The sequence below is a fragment of the Oncorhynchus mykiss genome, chromosome 15 (genome assembly GCF_057628025.1).
Source record: "Oncorhynchus mykiss isolate SJ-2025 chromosome 15, ASM5762802v1, whole genome shotgun sequence".
Lineage (NCBI taxonomy): Eukaryota > Metazoa > Chordata > Actinopteri > Salmoniformes > Salmonidae > Oncorhynchus > Oncorhynchus mykiss.
Genome location: NC_143036.1, coordinates 48,610,452 through 48,627,175, shown reverse-complemented (window position 1 = coordinate 48,627,175; position 16,724 = coordinate 48,610,452). Strand labels below are relative to the sequence as shown.

The following is a 16,724-nucleotide window of genomic DNA, read 5'->3' as shown; positions in this document are numbered from 1 at the left end:
TCTTGTTGTAAACTGCAAAACTGATCCGAGAGGAACACTTCTACTCTGAGACACTTGATACGCAAGACCCCAGGTTAGATTGAATGTTGACACTTGGTCCCTGGGGTTTAGTGGGGTTATGTGGGTATCAAACTTAATGCTAATGAATTTACCTGGAGTAGGAGTGATGAGTTATTGCTGATGCGGATGACGCAGACGCTCAAGTGTTTCCACTGTACGAGATATCTGGAATGGTACAGACAGTATACAGGTCAGAGGTAAAAAGTCTATTATATGCAAATAACACGATTGGGATGTCGAGCTGACAATAGTAGCTTGCTCAATCTTTACACATATCCCTCCTTTCTTCCTCCCTAAAAGTAATCACTGATTATAAATAACTAGAAGGGTTAAACCCATGTAGTGGAGAACTTGGTTTGACTTGCCCAATCCTGTCTAAGCAGTGATAGCTTCATTGAGGGAGGAAGGAGTTAGCGCCAAACATCTCAGTTCTCCCAAAGTGCACCCATTCAATTCTCAGTATGTAGAGGAAATATGGTGCAAAGTCCTTTTAGGTCATGCATGTGCAAATCTAAATGCTTTTACACATATGGCGAATAATATTATGTGCGCCCTTCAGGAGAAGTGAGTGTTTGATATCATTAAACTGAATTGAAATCATGATCATCATTAGTTATTTGTTACACAGGCATCAGACCAGATTATGTAAAAAATATTTACAGCCCACTCAAAACGACAAATTAATAAAGACTACAAATTAAATGCATGTCTACAAGAACAAGTACTGATATACAGATAATATTTGCTATTTCAGTTGTCATTGATTGGCATTTCCCCTCATCCCAATTCACATGTAATGTCTACATCGTGTAGAACCTTTCCATTTAACTGCATAGTAGGCCAGCCAACATTGGACAAGTGCTGTGGAAAAAACAGTCACATGCTAGATCAAACAGTGACAGGATGTCATCCAGAATGTGGAAATTAAAGGGTGTATGCAAGGTCACAATTGGGCAGAATGGGAAATATCATCAATAATCAGAGACTGGATGCATTATTAGTATATTTGTATACAGTTATGCTTAAAGACCGGCACAAAAAAGACCCGGTTCATTTTTCACGCATCATATGGATTTTTTTCTACCCCAAATTGTCAGTCTTAGTAGTTCATTAAGGTCTTTGTACAGGAAAGTTGTGGTTAGCTAATGGGCCACTAAAGGCTAGTTTCTAAATTTCTAATGAAATTTCAACATTTCAGTATATTTCCATATCTGTAAAGGCTAAAGATTATTAGGATAATGCATTCAGTCATTTTGGTAAATTAAAGGGTATTTCACTTGCATGTGTTACTAGTGCCATTCTGGCCCTAATGATAAGATATTGGACCGTTGACCCATTGATCCTTCTAAATTCCGGATGACCTCCACCCATAGTGTTCATCACCCTATCATTTCATATAGCATGGATGACTGACTGCAAAATTGAAGGGAAATGACAAACTGAAAAATAATTGGGTGAAATGTTTTCAATACACTACTTTTGAAATGTGTAGGGTCACATCCTTTCACTTAAATTACATGGCATCTGTATGTTAATAATATATGTATATGAATTTTGCCATGTCATGTGTAAAATGTGATGCTATAACAAATAAAGCTTACCAGTCACAACTGTGTCAATGAATTGTTGGAGCCACGTTCCAGATTGCAGATGACTTTTAAGGTGAATGGAGACTGATTAGATGAATTTATAAAAAACTACTTAATATTATTTGAAGCTCAGTTATTCAGTCACAATTCACCCTTGATCGATCAGTCTTGATGCTCTAGAACACAGCAAAGGAGTCAGTCTATGATTTCAAGCACTTATGAGCACCTAGACGACAGACACCTGTGTAGCATTGACTGCACTTCTACTTGCACTAATGTGTGGTCAATTAGACATTAATGACGACAAATGACTAGACACCTTGTAAATACTTGTGTACTCTTAACATTCTGTTTACCCCCCTTGTCCCAAGGGTAAAAAATGACCCGCTTTCACTGAACCCTGAAAATAAGCAGCCTAATTGAATTTTAAAGCCAAATCTATTTTGAATGAATAAACAACCTGTCATTCATCACAAACTTTGTGAATGTCTGGGTTTTCCAGAAATACTGCATTTAGTCAGTGGACACCACTCGTTTTTATTACAACACACCTGTCATTATTGTTTTCTTTACTAAAGCAGAGGTTTATTAATATTATTATTACTGCTAAAGGTATTGCAAAGGTATCAACATGTTGTTTTTCAAGAGATAGCACTTGTATAGCCTAAGACGGTAGCAGAAATGTGCAGAAAGTAGTTTGGAAATCTTTTTATTGAAGGGAACAATAACAGTCTTGAGCTTTTTGGAATAAGTTCTGATATACAGTACAATGAGGAAGTCTTCTTCTCTCATTTTTTTTAACCATTGTCCTCACCTGCAAGGTGTATAAACCTTGTGTATAATGTTATTTAATAGAGTTCTGATAACGCACTATGTTTTGGAGTAACAATATATTATTCTTGTCTGCAAAAGCCAACTTTGACCTGGGGGCATGCTTTGTAGACCATTCAAAAGCGTTCCGATAACTTGTCCCCAAGACAAAACTCACATGTTATGATAGCTTATAGACAGTACTAGGCAAATGAAGGGACAAAGTTCCAATATTAAGATTTTGGAATAACATTTCTAGGGTCTATTTGTTGGTAATTGGAAACACGCCTCTTTCTAATTTCATCCCCCGTTCCTAAACACATCCATCCTATAGTGTAGGTTTTGAAGATTATAATCTCTGTTTGTAGTCATCAAAAGAAGATTGAGGAACGGTTGGTGGACCCAAGAAGTACAAGCCCCCACACCATTCTCTAACCTCTGAAATGTTGTCTTTGATGTGTGCATTTTGAAGTACCCCTTAACATTCTGTCTCTGTCTGTCTGGTAGAGTAGTGGTTATGGCGTTTGCTCCCCACACCAGAGTTTGAGTTCAAATCAAAGAAGGGAGATTTTTAGAGAGCCATTTTTGATGTTGCCTTTTGTGGGCATGAAAGAGCTAACTTGAGGTGTGTAGAGGGATAGGGGATTGTTCCCATCAAATATTTAAAAAAAAGTGACACCTTGTGACACCTTGTGTAGAATGTCCTTTAATAGAGTTGTGATAACGTATCAGTAGTAAATCTATAAATGATTTGACCTTCCCATATATTAAAAACCAGACAGCACAACTTTCTTGTTTTTTTATTTAAGAAATAGCCATGGGAGCACTCAGACATGATTTACAAATGAAGCATGTTTATTAGTAAGTCCGCTAGATCAGATGCAGTAGGGATGACCAGGGATGTTCTCTTGATAAGTGTGTGATTTGGACCATTTTCCTGTCCGGTTTAGCATTCGAAATGAAACAAGCACTTTTGGGTGCCAGGGAAACTGTATGGTGTAAAAAAAAAAACATAATTTTCTTTAGAAATGTAGTGAAGTAAAATTAAAAGTTGTAAAGAAACAGAAATAGTAAAAGTACAGATACAGATATAAACATAATGTAGTGGAGTACTTTAAATAAATTTTTTGTTAAGTAATATACACCGCTGGACTTGAAAGGAACACCTCAATTACCTCGACTAACAGGTGCCCCCACACATTGACTCTGTACCGGTATCCCATGTATATAGCCTCGCTATTTTCTTTTTTTTTTTTACTGCTGCTCTTTATTTATTTGTTACTTTAAAAAAATATTATTTTTTTTACTTGACGCATATTTTTCTTACAACTAAATAGTTGGTTTAGGACTTCTGAAAGTCTGAATTCCACTGTAAGGTCTGCGCATGTGACAAATACTATTTGATATGTTACACATGAAAACATGTTGTGAACCAGGTGTGACATTATTGAAACTGTGCTGACACCTAGTGGACATAAAGAGAAACAACACCATACACACACACACACTATAACCTTAACACAGATGGGATGCTTTACATACATTGCTCTTTTGTTTATTAGACACTAACATATATGTCCAATAAACAGACGTTCAAAAGTCGGAATGTAAAGCACAAACGACTGGAAAGTTATTCAAAAGCAGCTGTAGTGAATCAAGCATCTTGGGGTTACCTGAAATAAGGCAAAGTATATATATTTTACATGCTCTAATTTATTTAATCTTTATTTAACTAGACAAGATGAACTCAACAACATCGACAAGTTACCTGCTATATTTGGGAAACAGGATTAACAGAGAGAACTTGGCAAAAATACAATGCATGCTTCTGTAGTACGAGTAGGTGTATATACAGTATCATCGGTAACAATTGTGTACAAGCCACCTAGCTAATAAAATACTGGGGCTTGCGGTCATTAGTTACATTTCAACCACAGAGATTCCCCAATTGAGGCGCAACAGAGTACACCGGCAAATGCAGGAACACAGGAAATAATAACTAAACCAACGAATGAGAAATGGAGGCTACCAGAACTAAAATACATTTTTTCCGAATAAACGTGGTGAGTGAAAAACGTAATTACATAGCTCACTCCCTACCCGGTATCTCATTCTACTGTAATACGACTCTGTATGCGTTGTTTGTTGGCAACCTTGTTATTTGGAACGGATTCCTGTTGGAACGTTCCACAAATTATACCCACCCATCTGACAGGCTAGTTGAGCTCTGGGGATTTCAGTAAGATTAAGTGGCCCAGGGCTGACATCTGGTGGTTGTGTGGGGGACTGACGTTATGGCCAAATGTACCTACGAATTGGACAGGCCTATGTGCTCTAGTGCATTTGGGAATGTCTTTCACACTCATTCAACACCATGACATGAAGTTGGCCAAACGGGAGAAAAGAAGTACTCCGTCTGGGTCTTTTGACGATAGAATACATATTGATAACATTGGTGTTCCAGTGGGGGTGCCAGATGAGTTCAAAGCATGAAATCCGATCTTAGCAGGATTAGAGTCAAGTATTTTCTGGTGGTCCACTCTCAATAAGAATGTGGACTGGATCAATTATGTTTATTATAATCCACGATATCAGAGATGCAATAAAATGATTGGCAGAGCAGACTAAAGCGACCAGCCCAATGGCTTGGCAGAATAGAATAGCCTTGGATATATTACTGGCTGAAAAGGGTGGGGGGTGTATGAGGGTAATTTCAATCCGATGACACAGCTCCAGACGGATCAGTGACCAAGGCCCTGGCAGAGAACTGTGTGGTAGATAATGCTCTAATGAATGTTTGATAGTGTGTTTGAGAAATGAATAAAAGTCATGATCACTGTGTTTTGGGCAACCTTCACCTGTGTGACTGTTAGTTTTGTGTGACTGTTGTGAGAAAGGTTCTCATTTCTAGGACTCTGGAGAAATCGATGACACTACAGATGGTGAAGTACGGACCGATTCCAAGGTCTGATCAGTGGAATGATGAATTCAGACCTAGTAGATGAATCTGGATCTTTCACATACGAGGAGCCTATGTTGGATGAGACCATTTTTGATGTTTAGGGAAATTAGATGGTCTCTTGTTTTATTGTTTAGACCGTTTCTTTGATGAAGATTGTAACGGAAATCCTGATAAGAAGAGTTATGATTCTGATGTAGGCTAGAACAGTCATTGATGATGATCGAGTGTAAATACATGTATTGTTTTGGTTTATTATTGTATAACATTAATGTATCCATATAGTGTTTGATATGTCAGTATGAATTGTTTTGTCATTAAGGGTGGATTGTTAGGCATTTTATGAATGACTAAACAATATCTACATTTAAATAGAACTATAACTAATTAAACTTTACCCTGTTTTAAAATCTGATTAATAATGTTAGTTGCTAAGAAAGAGGCTATGTAGCATGGATAAGGGGAAATTGGAAATGATAACCATTGTGTAGGAAGGAATGTGTGTGTGTGTGTGTGTGTGTGTGTGTATGTGTCTTAAGTAAGCGAAGAGGGTCATTACCCTATTTTTGAACCGACTCAACTATAACTCTGTGGCGATCAAATAAGACAGCGAGAGACTCTCCAGGTTTTCCGTATCTGGAACTGTCTGCTAAGTAGTGATAAATTATGGTGAGACTTCAGGAGTTAATCCATATATAGTGTGTGTCATGAGTGTGCGCTAGTAGGTTGGAATGAACCTGCTTTGTCCTGGTTGAGAGGAGGAGATAGGTTATAAAAATGTATGATGTCATATTTTATATATAAACTGCTGTAAATGGTTCTATGGGCAGCGCACTCCGGGAATAAATACTATTGGCTAATTTTTGATAGACTGGTCTCTGTCTATTTTATGCAAATAAGGATCTTACAAATTCTTAGAAACAGAGAGTGATTTTAATTGAATTGGTTAATGAACACATAGAGGAATTGAACAAATTCTGTTGACAGTTTGATCCCTGTACTGGCCATGAGGTACATTGAGTGTTACATGAGTGTGTATCGTCAAGGGTGCCACATAATTCATTTTGGTGGCTTGCCAAAATAGCTCGGTTGGGAGAGCGTTAGACTGAAAATCTTAAGGTCTGTGGTTTGAGATTTGACGTTAATTGTTGTTCTTTCTTTATGCTCTGGCTTCAAGGAAACTGCCCACAGCTTTGTTTGTGGGCCTCAATGGTGTGTGTTATGCTGCTCCTCTGAAAGTAAGTAATGTCTTTCTTTTTCATCTGACATTGTGACATCAGTGTTACATGAAAGTTGCTTGTCATTTATACATGACAGTAGGTTGTCGTAAGACAAGGCTGCATGAAGTGTGAACTGGAGCTTTCTTGGATCCACAAAAAAACTATTTTTTGGGAGAATGCGGGTATCGATCCCACTACCTCTCGGATGCTAAGCAAGCACTCTACCATTTGATCAAATTACCCAGCTGTTTGGAATTGCCACAAGGAGCAATCAAGAGTGTCCAGTCTTGCCAGGCTATGCTGTTGGTGGACTTGTTAGTTTGCGCTCCAGCACTTGCAGAGGCTCGGGTGCATCTCAACAATTGTGCTCCGTAGCCAGCGGCCGGTTAGCTCAGTTGGTTAGATTGTGTGCTACGCTGCTCCTCTGAAAGTAAGTAATGTCTTTCTTTTTCATCTGACATTGTGACATCAAATTTATTCATATAGCCCCTCGTACATCAGCTGATATCTCAGAGTGCTCTACAGAAACCCAGCCTAAAACCCCAAACAGCAAGCAATGCAGGTGTAGAAGTCCCCTGAAAGGCCAAAACCTAGGAAGAAACCGAGAGAGGAACAAGGCTATGAGGGAAGTCCTCTTTTGGCTGTGCCGGGTGGAGATTATAACAGAACATAGCCACGATGTTCAAATGTTCATAAATGACCAGCATGGTCAAGTAATAATAATCACAGCAGTTGTCGAAGATGCAGCAAGTCAGCACCTCAGGAGTAAATGTCAGTTGGCTTTTCATAGCCGATCATTAAGCCAAGGGGTTTTGTGGTTTTAGTTTTGTCTCGCCTTCACCCACTCAACATGGCATCTTATTGGCTGGTTTGCGTAGCTTGCTTATGAGGGGGGATGTTTCAGTTAGAATCGTCCTAGTGAACAAGCACCAAACCAGCGGTAAGTTGTTGGTTTGCAAAGCACTGTACGTCAAAAGTGATTTTTATACTCCCAAGTGATGATTTAAATGTACAATTTATATAAATTTGTTTGTAAATGTTATTCGAACATCACACATAAGATGCAGCGTTTTTTGGAGAATATTTGTTGTGCATTTTGTAAAGAATTCCCGCCAGTACTAGCTAGCAATTTACGGTGTCTGGTGGGGGGGGGGTTCATATATTTTGTACAGTGCGTGAGTGCAGAGTTGGATGGTGAGCCGTGCATTGCATAACGTGCAATTTTGTGCTGTTCCTATCAGAATAAATCTCCATGACTGGTGCTACACGTTGGAGTTTGTGTCGATGATTGATTGATTGTACACAACGCAAGCAGAGTACTGTTACACAGGGATAGGAGTATAGTGTTGTGTGTTAGAGAGTTGACGGTGGGCTTCAAAGAGGTACTGTTGGTTGTCCATAATAATTATCTTTGAGCCTTTGTCTGCTGGTTTTATGGTTATATGTTTGTGTTTCCTTAGTTTAGCTATGGCTTGTCTTCTACTGTGATATTCTGTTGTGTAGTTATGGTGGTGGTATGGAATTCTCTGATGTGTGTGTTGGTTTTAATGAGTTTCCTAATGGGTGCTGATATTGTCTGTGATTTTGGTTCCCATCTGGATGGAGCTGTGAATGGCAGGGTTCGGTAGTCAGATGTATAGTCAGTGGTCCAAAAGTTTCAGAGCTCTATGATACCTGTAGATGTCCCTCTGGAGGTCCCCATAGTCAGACTGCAGTGGTGTGGGTATAAAAGTGAGTCGAGTCTCAGAGGGTGATAAGTGAAATGTGGATGAAAGATTAAGGATGTTTGTGTCTTGGTGGAGGGGCTGTGATGTAGGCATACCCTCCCCCACTATTTTAGTTGTTCCATCCAATGTTGGAGTATTTTTGCCCCTGTATTTGGTGTCCATTGTATGTTGTCTTTCTCTGTGTGGAAATCTAAATGGTGGATTTCTAATAGGAGGTTGTAGTGTGTGGCGATGTGTGAATTGCTATATTTCAACATGGTTTGTTGTTTCTCTGACAGGCGGGGGGAAGTAAATGGTTGCATTGGGATACATCGCTGTTGCCTTACTGTGAAGTGATTGCAGTTGTCCTATGGGTGTTTGTTTCTGTGTTTGATCTTTGTTGTTCAGGCACAGAGACAGCACAACCACCTTGGTGTTAGGATTTATGGTAGATTTTTCCAATACCCCAGCAATGTGGTGGAACTGTGCTCCGGGATAACTATCAATTTGGATGTGTTTGTACGGATGGTAAGGTATTCTGTTCAAGTTTGAATCGCCAATGATGGCAATCGGTTTGAGAGATTTTATTTTCCAATTGTAGATTTTTCTGTTTGTCATGTCATGTCTAGTTGGCTGGGGATGTTGGGGTAGAGTGTCTGGGTGAAGGCAGAGGGGAGAGTCTCACAGTGGGCTCTGAAATAACCCTATTTTTTGGAGACAGACTAAGTGGGGTGGGTAAGAGGCAAGTATTGGAAGGTTCAGACAGGAAACAGTTGGGATTGATTTTCCCTTTGTTTTCTCCCATCATCACAACTTTTTCCACCTTTACTCCTTTTTTCATAATCACCACCTCAGCGGGGTTTTGGTGTCTATTTGGTTTAGCCTCTGTTGGAACAAAAGTGGAGATGTTAGTGTCTGACCCAGAAAGGTCAGAAATGTTTAAATCAGAATGAATCGCTACATTACTGATAATTGGTGTTTGGGGTGGTTGTGTGGTCTCCAGGGCCCTAGTCAATGTGGGGGCATTCCGGGAGTCAAGTTGGCTGCAGGGTCTGTGGATCACCTGTGCCTGGACAATGAGGGTCTTGGTCTGGGCTATGGCATGTTTTGTCTGCACCATGATCGACTGGAGAGTGGGAAATTCCTCCTCTCTAAGTTCAAAGTCTACTAAAAATTCATCAGGGTCAGGTGGTGGGGAGGTGAACTGGGGGAAAGCAAGGGTGTCCCTATTAGGAGTGGGGGAAGGTATTGGTGGTATGTTGTCTAGAGCCTTAGTCAGTGTCGAAGCTACGGGTATGGTAACAGTGCCCCTTGAGGACCAAGTCAAATTTGGAGGGGATGTTGGTTTGCTACTGACGGACCTAGGAGCCAAAATTGGTGCTTTAATTGCTCCAAGTCTCGGAGCTGGTCGTGTTGCCCTTACTACAGAAGATTGAGTGAGCCTGGAGGCCAGAGTGGATGGTAGTGTATCGGCTAGGACGTGTGGGGAAGGCCCTGAAGTTGGTTAACTGGTCTTAGCTCCGGCTGTTGGACGACGTGGCCATGAGGCTTGAGTAGGTCGTCTGGCCTGTGCTAAGGTTGGGCTATTTTCAGTCTCGGGGTGGTGATAGGAGAAAGGGAATTGTCCTAAAGCACTAGTAGATGGTGGGTCTTCTAACAGTGATTGCACTATGGGGACTGTACTGTCACGTAATTTGCGCTTGTACCTGTGTTGGGCCCAACGAACTGCTGTCTGGAACGCACTACTGTTAAACGGGAAGCCTGTAGGGGATAGTGTTTAGTATTCCCTGATAGTGTTCATGCAATATATGCATATTAGCTGACATCCAATTTTTGTATTGCCAGCTACTTTCTGCTTTGTCTCTGTTGGGGGATGATGGTTTAATAAAGTCTGAGTTTAGTGACCTGTCTCATCATCCCCACTGGAAATGTGTGAGTGTTGAGTGCATGTTCAATGATTTGTTTGTAGTGTATGGCTTGTATCAATTTGAAGTAGGTCTTAGTTGTGTGTGGAAGGTGTGTGGGAGTGGAAGGTGTGTTGTACTGTAGTGTGGGTGTTTCTCCCCCTCCTGAGGAAGAGTGTTCAAAACAGTAAATCTATTGCTAAGCATATTTAACTCAGCTAATATTCGGTCACATACAAAATGGTGGTTGTTGGATTATGCTTACCGCCTTCTGTGAGGGGTATTAGCACAGGTGGATGTTACAACCGACTTGACTGTTGAAGTGGTGAATTCCTTTAAAGTTTTATGAGTTCATTATCATTTTTGTGTTGGCTGAGAGCGACCCAGGTAGCTTATGTTGTTCATTGTCTTCTTGATTTCTGGATAGTCTTTTTAGGTTTTCAGTTGTTGGTTCTTCGGTTGTCTTTGGTTGTTAGTTCATAAGTTGTCTTGTTTCCTCCCAATAGCTGGATTAAAATGTAACTTTATTATTAAAAAACTTCCAAAAGCAAATTTCAATAAGTTCACTGTATCAAAGAAAAGGAAAAAAATCCTGACGTTTTGCATGTATGAGAGCTGTCTTTGAGGAAGGGGAGGGGGGTGGGTTCTCGACCGATTCCAAGAATGCTATTGGTTCATATTTGCCTCTGTTATTATTTTTTGAAGAATGATATGTCCTAATTCTAATGTGTCCTAGTCTGATTGGATCGTAAATTAGTGTTTACTAGTATGCTAGGTTGGGAGGGCATAAGCCAAGAACGTTTAGGCTGATGTTTCAATGTCTGATTGGTCCTCGGCTGATATTAGCTAGTATGGTAGGTTGAGAGTACAAGAGAACCCACTTATATCAGAAAGTAGAGGGGCAAATAGGCTAAAAAACTGTAGAGAGAGAAAAAGAGGGAGACATTTAAATCAGTATATATATTGTAAGAACAATGATCGTCTCCCCCAATCTGGGTGTTGTGAGAAGCCACACCATTGTTCTTTTTTTTAAGAATATTTTTAAGATAATCAAAAAGTTATAAAAGAAAAATGATACTACAATAGGATAGAATGTACCTGCATAGAAGTAAAATCTATCTAGGAAAGGCTCCTTAAAATATACTAAAATGCCAACATAATCTCTGGGTTCTAGTGGGTGTGGTTATGTAAATATCTATTGGTGTTGCATCATGGGTCTGTCTATATGGGGGGGATCCCATGAATGGAATCCATGTCTTTGTCCATTACCAGCATCAGTGGGGGTGCTATTTTGTTTGTTAAAAGCATCAGCAACCAACCAGAAAACTGTAAAGTTATATCTTTCAGACCAGTTCAAGTTTATCGACACAGAAGTTTGTCAGCTTTCTGGAGTTACCATGTCAATGTTTCCTTTATCATGAGTGGATGGTGAATGTGTGTTCGATCTCTCCAATATGCCGAGCTTGTGTATTGAATGCGTAGCACTTTGATTTCTGTGGAGTCGAACGCAAAGAATTCACCAAGAGTCTGTCAGAAAAATAACCATGGAGGGGTGTACAGAGAATGTATAAAATAAAACTGATAATAAAAGTTGTACTGGTTATTCTGCAGATTACCGGGCAGATAAGTGGGAGCAATGGCACTGGCTAGGTTATAAAGGTTAAACCAAATCTCAAATAAAATCACATTAAAACATGCATACCGGATTTCATTTCAAAAATGAATAATTAAGTCACATGCCATGCTAAAATGTAGAATATAATCAAATTCAGCACAAAATACAAAAAAAGACATCACCAGGTTGAGCAATCAAACGCTTATTTTTATTATCTTAAATGTGAACTTCCTCCTTGCTTCCGTGGCCCCTCCAGCCCTCTTCCTTAGGCCTCCACCCCCTCCCACTGTTAGTGTTTTTTGTTATTCTTTTATATTCAATCCCAGTGGAGCCAAAGTATTCCGTTTTGAAATCCACCTGGATTCGGCCGTTTTTCTCTGGCCTGTGGTCCAGGTGGATACTTATTTTCCACCATAATTTTTTTTAAATCCTCCAATGTGATTTTCTGGATTTTTTTTCTTCTCATTTTGTCTGTCATAGTTGAAGTGTACCCATGATGAAAATTACAGGCCTGTCATCTTTATGTGGGAGAACTTGCACAATTGGTGGCTGACTAAATACTTTTTTGCCCCACTGTACATTGGTCCTCAGCTGGAGACCTGCAATGTAGTGGCGCTCTTTGGCTTCCAACGTTTCCGGATTTGCCAACCAGTGATTGCTGTTTCTGTCCCTGCCAAAGACCTGTATTCCAATTCCTTGCGAAGTCAGGCTCTGCCATCTCAGGAACTCTACTTTTCCAGTCAGGGGTGACTAGGCTTTTTTTTTTTGTTCTCCTCTTCCCTTTCTTCCAGGGGAGGCAAACCTGCCTCATCCCCACCGGCTCTCATCCACATCCCAAGGTGCTCCCTTGCCTTCACTGTCCTGCGGGTGACTAGCCGTGTAATGGCATCCTTGGAATGCCATAAGCGGAAGACCCTCCTAGCCTGGATAGCTGGGATTTGACAAGCTAGCTTTCCTATGCCAAGTCCTCCATCCCGGCATCTTGAGTAAAGCAGCCCATCACAGGTACACGGTGGAAGGTGCCACACCTTCACCGCTTTCCTGATCATCCCATCAAGTACCTTCAGGATTTTGGGCCTCAGCCCGCCATGATCAGCCTGATACGCCATCCTCAGAATCGCATAAACATTCAACATCCTCACCTTCTGCGAAGGCTTCAGCGGTGACAGCCCAATCGATCTAATCCAGTTACGGAGTCGTTCTACAGGTTCCATAATACCATGCCACGGACTCACCTTCAAACCCAGGTACGCCACCGACTCCTCCGACCCGACCATGTGTAGTTCTTCCTCACACATTGTCCAGGGTTTACAGAGGTTAATCAGCCGCGCTCCCCGGACCCTCTGCGTGAGGAAACCGTGGCACGTCCTGGGCTGAATTCTCAACCCAGTCAGACGGCAAAATTCAGGATATTGTACGCCATGCCCTCCCAAGTACAGCTCACCAAGACCAAATCATCAGCGAATGCCAAGGTTCTGATCTGACGATCATCCATCTTGTACCCCAAGCTGTAGCGTTCAAGAGTTTCAATCAATGGGTCCAGGGCCAGATTGAACAACGGTGGAGACATTGGATCTCCCTGTTTGACTCCTACCCTCACGTCAACGGTAGGGGACTGCTCCCCGTTGACTGTAATTGTGGTCTCTACATCGGTGTATGAATCACCTACGATTCCAATGATGTACTCATCGAGCCCTCTCATCCTGAGCACCTCCATGATGTGCAGATGACTTACCGAGTCAAATGCACACGCAAAATCAACCAACACCACGGCCAGCATCTCACCTTTCTCCCTACTATGCTTGAGTAGCCCTCCCAAGATCATCAAGTTTTCTGAACACCCAGGTGAGGATATAAATCCTCTCTGGCGCGGGTTAGTGGGACACGCCCGCGCCAGAATTCCGGAGTATAGCCTCAATACCACCGATAGAGGTCTCCACCCAGCGACTTGGGTATCAAAGTTGTTCTGCACTTCTTGAAGGGCCCAGGACGGGTGCCCGACGTTAACCATATTGAAAAGGTAGCAGCCAATTTCGCACCAGAGGGATCCCATTCTTTTATTGCCGTTTTCGTTATCCCATCTGGCCCAGCTGCTGTACCGTTTTTTATTGACCCCAGGTTCTCACATACCTCAGCCGCCGAGATAGGTGACCGAAATTCACCATTATCCGCGTCACCCCTCGATGTGAACTGTCCAAGACCCAGGTATTCTGCTGTTACCTCCCACCACCTCTTGAATGCCGAAGCAACCTCCAGCGGCAGGGATATAGCAGCCAATCCTCCTTTGCCATCTAGAATATTTTTTACCAACCTAGACTGATTGTTTTGAAACATCTTTTGTACTTTTCCGTACTTCGTTTTCTTCACAATCTTTTCTCTATCATTTGGCAATGTGGTCTCACCCTCACCGAGTAGGTTTCCCGGACTCTGGGACCTCGATCTCCCACCTAGCAACCGCTGCAGCTCAAGAGCGGACGTATTGAGCAAGGCTGAGTCTTGCTCCACTCCCATTAGGGTCAATTTGGACACTGTCTTTGGTAGCACCCTCTTTTAACTCTCAGTGGAGGATTCCACGTAAAGTATTTGGGGACGTTAATGGTGCCCCAGGGTTGAACAGCATTGAGAAAATCCTTTCCCTCACATGCTTCCTTGGAACTGCCACTTGGTACCTCCACAAGTCTCATTTTACGCCTTCTCATCCTCACCTGTTCTGCGGTATTTGCCAGTTCCCAGGCTTTTTGCTACTCGCCTGTTGGTATGTCTTGTCCCAGTCATCTCACCACACAGTCGATCGAGTAAGCTCAGTTTTCCCACTCGCTCCACCTCTCTGTTCACTTCACCTTTTCCGTGCTGTCACCTCCTTCTCCCGACAGTATAGCTCAATGTGTTTGTGTCTCTTATGCTGGGTCAGCTCCCTGGAAGTTGTAAATCTATTCATCTGTCATTTTCTCTCGCATCTGATCGCTCTCTTTTCGCCCCTCCAAGTTTTGCTTCTCACAATCATGCCCTTGGAGTAGCATGGTTGATCACCCAGTTTGGACCCTCTGGGATGAGAAATTAATCCAAAACATTTCTCTGGTGATCAAGTGGCTAGGATTCGGTCAAGTAGTCACTTGTACCCCGTCAATTCCTTTAGTTAAAAACCTTTGGTACGTCTAAGCCTGGTACCCCGCCCGGAATCCAGCCAGGAGGGGCAGAAGAGGCCCTACTAGAGAGCCCCTCCCCCACCTCCCGGCCTTCAATATACGGACCACAGGTGTCGGGGAGGCCCTCAAAGGGCTCCCCCCTTACCTCCCTGCATTGACTTGTGTGAGCAGACCCGAAACACCCCCGCCACGCATCTCACCAGGAGAGGCTGAAAAAGCCTGACTAGAGGGCCCTACCCCCCGGCATCAGCCTGTCAGAGACATCTTGACCCACCCCTGCTAGGCATCATATAAAGAGGGGTTGGAGAAGCCCTAACAGAGCCTCCCCCTTACCTCTTCATACTATCTCGTCAGGAGCACCTCCTCGAGCCTGCTCTATCTCCGACTTTTCCTCATACAGAGCTCTTAAACAAGGTCGTACAACGCTGATACCAACATCAATGGTTTAGGAATTATTGGAAATCGGTGAGTGGAGACTGATTACAGTTGGATCGATTGTCCTGAGACTCGAGAGGGCATGTCCCATTAACCCTAGACAAAGGGGATTTATCGCCACCCCTGGGTGCACAGAAAACCTAATGGTCCTGAATGGAATAATACATCAGAGTAAGAAAGGTCATAGCAGTGGTCTTCATTGATTTTGCAAAGGCATTCGACTCAGTGGCCCATGAACACACCATGTTCTGAGAGAAAGGGGCCTTGACGACCACATAGTAGGGCAGATCAAAAACTCCTACGAAGGGGATTACATGAGAGTAAAGGTTAAGGAAGGAACCTCACCGCCTATCAAAGTGGAGTGAAGAGTAACCCAATGTCCCCTCTCCTCTTCAATTTGGCAGTAGACCCTCTGATCCACAAGTTGGAAGAGATCGGAGAAGGATATATGTTTGAGGGACAGAAAGTAACTCCCGATGATTTGGTGCTTATGAGCAGCTCATGGGCAGGCATGCAACATAACATCAAAGTATTAAAACTCTTTTGTCAACCTTCTGGTTTGCGCGTGCAACCAAGGAAGTGTCATGGATTTATGGTGAGATGAGGGGGAGTGGCTTTCACCATCAACAATTGTCAGCCCTGGACGACTGAAGGGGAAAAGCTACACCTGATTCACCCAGATAAATCATTAAAATATCTGAAAAATTGATCAATGATGGCTAGAAGACCGGTGACGTCGAACGCCGAGCACCGCCCGAACAAGGAGAGGCAACGACTTCGGCAGAAGTCGTGACATAAGAGGAGGAAGTTCAAATAAAAAATGATGCATTCGATTGCTCAACCTGGTTTAGTCTTTATATTTCGACCTGAATTGTATTATATTATGCTACTTTAGCATGACATGTAATCCCTTCATCCCCCCACTTTTTTTTGTGGGCGGGGGGGTGGGGGGATTACATACCTTACGGGAACATTTTGACATTTGCTGTAAGGTTAGTGAGAAAGTCCATATTGCAAATGTACGGGCCCTTACTAGACGTCCGAAAACGTTTGTAAAATTCGCGGTCGGCGTCGGGCCGTGCGGTAGGGCCGGACCTACCGGGAAGTCATCAAATGAACTTTCTCGGACATTCGGTTTCCGTTTAATAAAATAATCACATTTTGGTCATTTTTCCGCTGTCCCGGAAATTCCCACAAGAGGGCATAAGCAATCATATTGCAATTGTACAAAACATCACGAATCACGACGGGGCCTTATCTCCAAAACGGAAAATATTTTG

The 16,724-nt window shown here is 42.2% G+C and overlaps 1 long non-coding RNA gene across 2 annotated transcripts in view; it reads left to right on the top strand.

Moving 5' to 3' along the window:
• The window catches only part of LOC149978074 (uncharacterized), a 97,811-nt gene that overhangs the window by 21,015 nt on the left and 60,072 nt on the right, over positions 1 to 16,724 (top strand). The window contains exon 2 of one of the 2 annotated variants that reach the window (XR_016486719.1): positions 6,596 to 6,656. The exons of the other annotated variant lie outside the window; for it this stretch is intronic. This is a non-coding gene — a long non-coding RNA (uncharacterized LOC149978074). The remainder of the gene's footprint in view (positions 1 to 6,595; positions 6,657 to 16,724) is intronic. 2 annotated transcript variants of the gene reach the window in all.